The 7968-nt window shown below is 37.5% G+C and overlaps 1 pseudogene; it reads right to left on the bottom strand.

Moving 5' to 3' along the window:
• Positions 1-1254: 1254 nt before the first annotated feature.
• On the bottom strand, positions 1255-1326 carry LOC122028379 (annotated as a pseudogene).
• Positions 1327-7968: the final 6642 nt, after the last annotated feature.

Genomic DNA, 7968 nt, shown 5'->3' with positions numbered 1-7968 from the left:
ACCCGAGGGGCCCTAGTGATAATGGGATAACCTGTTTACGGACGTCTAGGATATTCCCTTGAAAGGAGAAGCAACTCCCTCATAAGGAAGTAGGAAATCGTGCTAAACTTATATCTTATCTTTATTGTTATTAACTAGTCATGTATTCCTGTGATTTATGACCGAGATGCCCTCGTAACAAGAGCTAACCGTTACAGGCTTTCATAAGGATCATCTCTATTCAATACTTAGAGATAATGACTCTAGCTTCCTATAAGGGCACGTTAATTGAAGATAGGAAAATGGTAGATTGTGATACATTAGTACACACCACAATGAAACCGAACTCTTAGAATACTCTCCAAACCAAGATAAACAACTTTACCTCTAGTTCTTTTATCTTCCTTCTAGGTTTCGTCTTTCCTTCTAAATAGATAACTTCAGACCATTGATAGTTTAACTAATTCTACGTGAGCAATAGCTAGTGTTTATAACCAATCCCTGTGGGTTCAATATATTTTGTATTACTGATGATGTAACAGTGCACTTGCGGTACATAATAAGTTTTTGGCGCCGTTGCCGGGGACTGCTCTTATAATATTAGCGATAATCATATTGAGTTAGACTAAATCTTATTTTCTTTGTTTTTCTCTGCATTTTACTTTTTGTTTTATTCTGCAATTTTATTATGTATTTTTGAAAAAAACCCTTCATTTTCTTATTGCACATAGAATATTCAATACCTTATTCTTGCATGCAAAGAGCTAATCTTTCAGGAGAACTTCTGCCGTTTGATCTAGAGATCGATAGAACTTTCCTGAGGAAAAGAAACTTGCAAAGAATCCAAGAAGAACAAGAAGCAACTGAGATGGCTGACAAACCTTTGAAAGACTACGCAACACCCTATGTACACGGGCTTCGGTCTAGCATCACAAGACCACAAATTGAAACTAACAACTTTGAGATTAAGCCTGCAGTAATCCATATGGTTCAGCAAAGTCAATTTGGAGGAGGACCACATGATGACCCGAAGCAACACTTGGAACACTTTTATGAGATCTGTAGCACAATGAAGGTGAATAGAGTTCCATCAAAGACGGTGAGACTACTTCTCTTTGGATTTTCTTTGAGGGACAGAGCCAAGCAGTGGCTTAATTCCTTGCCAACGAACAGTATTGCATCCTAGGAACAGTGTCAGCAGCGATTTCTAGATAAATTTTACCCACCAAGCAAAACAGCTCACATGAGAAACTTAATAGCGAGTTTTAGATAGATAGACTCAAAGTTGTTATTTGAAGCATGGGACAGATTCAAGAGTATGCTCCAACAGTGTCCCCATCATGGGCTTGAGAAGTGGTGGTGCTACATACATTCTATAATGGCATCAACTATCACACGAAGGTGTCCCTCGATTTTGTACTAGGAGGGGCGTTAATGAACAAAATCTTAGATGAAGCCCAAGACATAATAGAAAATGTAGCCCAGAACCATCATCAGTGGCCATTTGAAAGATCTAGAGGCCCCTTCTCTAGAAATCCAATCAATCAGGAAAATTTGATATAGATACAGTCACGCTCATATATGCAAAGTTGGATGCTCTTACCAAAAAGTTTAAGACCATGGGGAACTGCATGGTCAATGCACTTGTATGTGTGTGTGAGACTTGCGGAGGTTCAGACCACGCTTAAGAAACTTGCCCCATAAGGCCAATATCTGAACAAATAAATCAACTTAAGCAATGCGATGCAATAGTCGGTTACAACCATAGGTAGAATAATCCGTACTCCAACACATACAATCCTGGGTGGAGGAATCATTCGAATTTTTCTTACCGAGGCAATCAAGACCAAGGAACCTCTATAGGGGCAAAGCCAAGCTACCAACCTGGGCAACAAACCTATCAACAATAGCAGCCTTCACAAGGCTACCAGTTGTCCAGGATAGAAAAGATGCTTGAAGAAGTTTTCGCTGAACAAAAGGAAATGAAAAATGATCTCAAATAATTGAATCAAATAATGGAGAACTCTTAGAAGTACCAAAAGATGAAAGATAGCTAAATTGCTCAGATAGCTCAGTCTTTTTCAAGAGCACCAGGAGCATTGCCAAGAAAGCCTAATATAAACCCAGTGGAACATTACAACCTCATTGATCTAAGGAGCGGATAGGCATTGGGAGATCCCCAAATGACTGCTTAGAAAGGATTCAACTCAAAGGAAGAGCCCTCTCCTTTCACACCAAATTTGGTCCTGACCAAAATTAAAGAAGAGATCACCAAGAAGGGTGAAGGGACTCTTTCATTTTCACCACAAAGTCAAAGAATTCCTTTCCCCCAAAGACTAATAATGGCCCAAAAGGACGAGGAGTTCCATAGGTTCCTAAAAAATGTTAAGAAGATTTGCATTGAGGTACCTCTTATAGACGCCCTTCACTAAATGCCAAAGTTTACCAAATTTCTGAAGGGAATCCTATCTAATAAAAGATAGAAGGGTGATTTCAAGACTGTAGCATTGACAAGAAAATGTAGCGCACTGCTCACGGCAGTCATTCCCAAAAAAAAAAAAAAAAAAAACTCCAGGATCAGGAAGTTTTTCTATACCTTGCAAATTAGGATTAGAATTTATAGATAAGGCATTTTGTGATCTGGGGGCGAATGTCAGCCTTATTCTATATTCTATTTGTAATAAGCTAGGCCTCAGGAATATTAAACTGACTACTATGGCACTGCAGTTAGCTGATCATTCATGCAGATACCCTATGGGGATAGTAGAAGATGTGCCAGTGGAGGTGGGTGGATGTATCATACCCACAGACTTTGTTATTTTAGACATGAAGGAGGATCCTCAGATCCCAATCATCCTTGGAAGATCATTCCTTGCGACTGCTGGAGCCATCATTGATGTGAAGAACCATAAGTTATCCATGGAGATTGGTAAGGAAAGACTAGAATTCAATTTATCTGATTCTTCTAACCATGTCACTTCTTTTTAGGAAAATATCAACAAGTCAGATGTTCACAAAATTGAGGAATGTTGTTTCCATGGGAGGCCACCTAAAGCAATGCAGGATTCAGCAAGATTGGAGAGATCGTCCCTGACTAATTATAACAAGTACATATGCCCTGCATGAGCAAGAATGAAGGAGAAAACTAAAGTATTAATCCTAGGAGAGGAACTGTCATGTTTCCATAGGTTTAGTCCACATTAACCGAGATGGGGTTGAGCTAATGACCTAAAACAAGCGCTTCTTGGGAGGCAACCCAAGGGTTTCCGTTTAATTGGTTTGCAATTTGTTATTTTGTTTTCTTAGTTAAATTCATTTATTTATAACTCTTTATTTTCAGGTTGTGCATAGCCTCCATGAGTTGGCCATGATTATTTCATGGGCGTGAAGGTGTCGGAGGAGTCAAAGAGGAGAAAATTCAGCCACTACGCAAGTCAAGTGGTCGGCCGTATGACCCTGCACGACCGTGTGATGCTGGCATAAATGGAAATGCCATAGGCTGTGTGAACTCACATGACCATGTGGCTTTGGCATAGTAGAGAATAGAGCTGGCCATGTCAACTAACATGACCGTGCGAGGCCACCCGAGAGGAAGAAGACACGGGTTGTGCTATTGACACGACCGTGTGACCAAGGCCGAGGAGGAACAAAAGTCAGCGTGTCAAATGACACATCCATGTGAAGCTGATAGGAAGAGGTCGTGCGAAACCTTGCATGACCCAGCCCAATTCCATCTTCTTTAGGGCACGGGCGTGCGGAACCTTACACGGTCGTGCCTGCCGATTTCTTTTCTTCTTCTTACCCGCCTAAGCTCCTCTTCTTCCTACAAGTTCCTAAAGTGCTACCTTCCATCCCCCACACTCACTTCATTCGAGTCTGCCTTTCACATCATCTATGATGTCGAATCTCATCGAAGGAAACACTCACCGAAGCAAAGCAAAGGAGAAGTGAGGTGTCTCACATGAGGGATGTTCACACTTCAAAGGTACATCTAACAATTTTGGCATCATTTTCTCTTGTGATGAACAAATGCATCGTTATGATTCTCTATCTAAACGCTCTATTTTAGGCACTAGGTTTATGGACCAAGAGACCTTAGAAGTGTTGGGTTTAAGAGATGACATAGATTGGTTCTTTGAAAGAATTGATTGGACTAACTTAATGAATATTAAGTACCCAACTTATCCTAGAATTATTTTAGAAATTTTAAGCTCGATCACTGTTGCTAATGTTCAAGGAGGGAGGACATTGAAATTTTGTTTGTTTAATGATGAATATGAATGGACTCTTAGGGAATTTAATGCATGTTATGATTTACCTAGGGATGAAACATATACAATTCTCCCTGCCTTCGAAAACTCAAACATATGGTAACTAATCTCTGGGGAATCTCATTTTAACTCACATGTTTCCAAAGGTAATAGTATCATCAACCCAATTTTCTAGTATATCCATTTGATTATGCAAAATATGATATTTGGAAGATGCGGTAAAGAAGGAATAGTGAGACTCTTGGATTTGTATTCTTTATGGGCGATGGTAAATAATGTACAAATAAATTCTGGGTATTTCTTTTTATGACACTTGGTAAGACTAGGGAAGGCCTCTTCTTTTGCATCTATTATTTTGGGAGGATTGCTTACTCATATAACTATAGTGCTAGGATGTGACCTTGACGATCTGGAGATGATTGAGGATGTCCATCGAATGGATCTAAATTTTTTAGCAACCCATATGATTCGCCATGAGGAATTCGGGTATAGTTTTGTGATCAAAGATAGTTTCCCCCTTAGATTACCCAACCTGACTTTGACTACGATTCGCGTAAGAGATAATTGGCGTTTGACTTTAGCAAATCAACAATCGATCCCACTGATATGCGTAGATTGTATACACTTGTTTAGCATGTTTTGACGCACATTCACATATTTTGCGCGTGCTTTATCTATGCATTTTCGTACTTCCAGCTTTACTTTTTAGCATATTTACTCTTTTTGTTCGGAGATATGCTTTTGTGCATTTTCTGTACGCAGGAGTCGATTTTGGAGAAGAATTGATGTTCAAGGCAAAATCTACAATTAAACGAAGGAGGAAGGTACCTGTTAGAGTGTATACTAAAAGTCTAGCTTTTGGTATAAATATTTATCTAGAAATAAGAATCACATTGGTCAAATGTCTACATTTATGATAAATGTATTTGCTCAATTAATTTATATTGTAGATAACATGGTGTGTGGTGTCACACACAGAAGATCATGTTATTGGTTCCTTATAAATTATAAACAGTAGCTCACGACCAAGATGGAAAGGAACAAACCATTGGAAGGTCGTAGTGTAATTAGGTATTAGTTTATCTTAACTATATAATTACACTAGTACACTTAGAGTGTATTGAGTAGGACCATTTGAGGTTGTTCCTTTTATACTGACTTTATGAAGGAAGAAAGACCTCAGTTATTATGGAAGTGTGTGCTCTTAATCCTAATATAATAACAAGCACATATATTTGATATTTATTTCTTTAATTTATCAATGGGTGAGATTTAGTTCGATAAATCAATAAGCCCGATAAGTTGGGAAATGATATCACTTATAGTGTGTGTTGTTGATTATAGAAGGAAATTGTGTCCTAGTAATCTAGGTTGAGAATGTCCCCAAGAGGAGCTCATAAGGATTGTCATGTTAAACCCTGCAGGTGGACTTAGTCCGACATGATGATGAAGTTGAGTGGTACTACTCTTGGAGCTAGATATTAATTAAGTGAGTTGTCAGTAACTTACTTAATTAGTGGACATTTGACATCTTAAACACAGGGAGACTAACACACTCATAATAAGAAGGAGCCCAAAATGTAATTTGGGATTGGTGCGGTAGTTCAATAATAGTTCTTTAGTGGAATGAATTATTATTGATGAAATTAAGTTGTGTGTTTGGGGCGAACACGGGATGCTTAATTTCATCGGGAGACCAAAACCAATTCCTCCTCTCGGTCCCTATCGTAGCCTCTAGTATATAGAGATTTATACCCACCGCATACCCACCTTTTACCCATCCAATGGGGCCGGCCAAGCTAGCTTGGAACCCAAGCTAGGGCCGGCCAAGATCAAGTGGATGAGTCATGTAGGTGGCCGGCCAAAGCTTGGGTCCCAAGCTTAGGTGGTCGGCCACTAGAATATTAAAAGGATTTTATTAAAATTATTTCTTATGTGGATATCATGATTTTAAAAGAGAGTTTAAAAATTAAAATTTCCTTTAATAGCTTTCTACAAAAGATTAAGAGAAGAGATTAATCTCTTTCCTTATTTGTAATTTAAAAGGATGGTTTTAATTTTGGTAAAACTTTCCTATTTGTAAATCATCTAACATGTTTAAAAGAGAGTTTAAAATTTGAAATCTTTCCTTATTTGTTGATTAAAGGGGATTTTAAATTTTAAGAAAACTTTCCTTTTAACCATGTTCATGATTTAAAAGAGAGTTTAAAATTAAATATTCTCTTTTATAAGTTTCTACAAAAGATTAAGAAAAGATTTGATATTTTTCCTTATTTGTAGATTAAAAGAGATTTTAATTTTTAGAGATAACTTTCTTTTTATCCACATGTTTAAAAGAAAGATTTTAATTTATTGAATTTCCTTTTTATAAACCAATCATAAAGGGAATAAAATTATTGGAGAAATTTTTATAAATTTCTGGAGACAAATTAGGAAGTTTTAATTAATTAAAACTATCCTTGTTTGTAGCTTTTATATGGTCGGCCAAATAAAATTGAGAAAGAAAATTATTTTTAATTAAATAAATTTTCCTTTTCAATGGCAAAAGAATTAAGGAAGTTTTTATTAAAATTTCCTTATTTGCCAAGATCAAGGATTATAAAAGAGGGGGTAGAGGAGGCTTCAATGTGAACGAATCTATTCTATTTTTCTCCCTCTTTTCCTTGGTGGTGTGGCCGGCCCTTCCTTCTTCTCTTCTTCTTCTCTTTGTGGCCAAACCTCTTCATGCTTATGGAATTTTAATTGGTGGCCGGATCTAGCTTGAGGAAGAAGGAGAGAAAGCTTACATCCCTTGGAGCTTGGTTGGTGGAAAAGATCTTCATCTTTTGGAAGCTTTGTGCTTGGCCGAAATTTGAAGAAAGGAGAAGGTGCTTTGGTGGTTTCTCATCTCGGAAGATCGTTGCCCACACAACGTCCGAGGTTAGAAGAGGAATACGGTAGAAGATCAAGAGGTTTTTCTAAAAGGTATAACTAGTATTTTTTCTTTCCGCATCATACTAGTTATTTTTGGAAATAATACTAAATACAAGAGGCATACGATTCTAGAGTTTCGAATTTGTTTTCGATATAGTGTTCTTTTGTTTTTCTTTTCCTTGTGATTTGATTGTTCTTTTCGGTTAACCTAAAGTTATTTTAGGAAATTAAATATTAGCTTTCCATAAAAGGTTTTGTCTAGTCGGTGGTGGTTGCTCCCATATCCAAGAAGGCCATGTGCCTCGCCACGTCAGTACTGGGAACCAATTATGGAATTTAATATTTAATGGAATTAATAACTTAAGGTGACTTGGGTCGAACGTGTTAAGTTCCGCAGGAGATCCAAGTCAAAACCTAAAAGAAAAGATAGATTAAGTTTTGGATCAAACGTGTTAAGTTCCGCAGGCGATCCAAAATTTAATTTAAAAGAACACATGGTAGCTAGGAAAAGGTTCAGACCTTTGTACAAATTTTTGTACAGTGGAACCTCTAGGTTTTCCGAGTAGCAACCAACAATTGGTATCAGAGCTAGGGTTTTGCCTCTATGTATTTGGTATTAGTTTAATTATGCACATGTCATACATAATTTAGGCAGGTTAATAGTAGGATGTGCTAACTTTGAGGATGCAGGATCCAACTATTATGGCTTATAGTTATTATGTGTGTGATTGGACCCTTGGACATGTCAAGGGCATTTTATTGTGTGTGCATGATTGTATTATAAAATACAGCAGGAGCTGTATTT

This window comes from Zingiber officinale, chromosome 10A, assembly GCF_018446385.1.
Source record: "Zingiber officinale cultivar Zhangliang chromosome 10A, Zo_v1.1, whole genome shotgun sequence".
NCBI lineage: Eukaryota > Viridiplantae > Streptophyta > Magnoliopsida > Zingiberales > Zingiberaceae > Zingiber > Zingiber officinale.
This window is presented reverse-complemented; position numbering and strand designations above follow the sequence as displayed.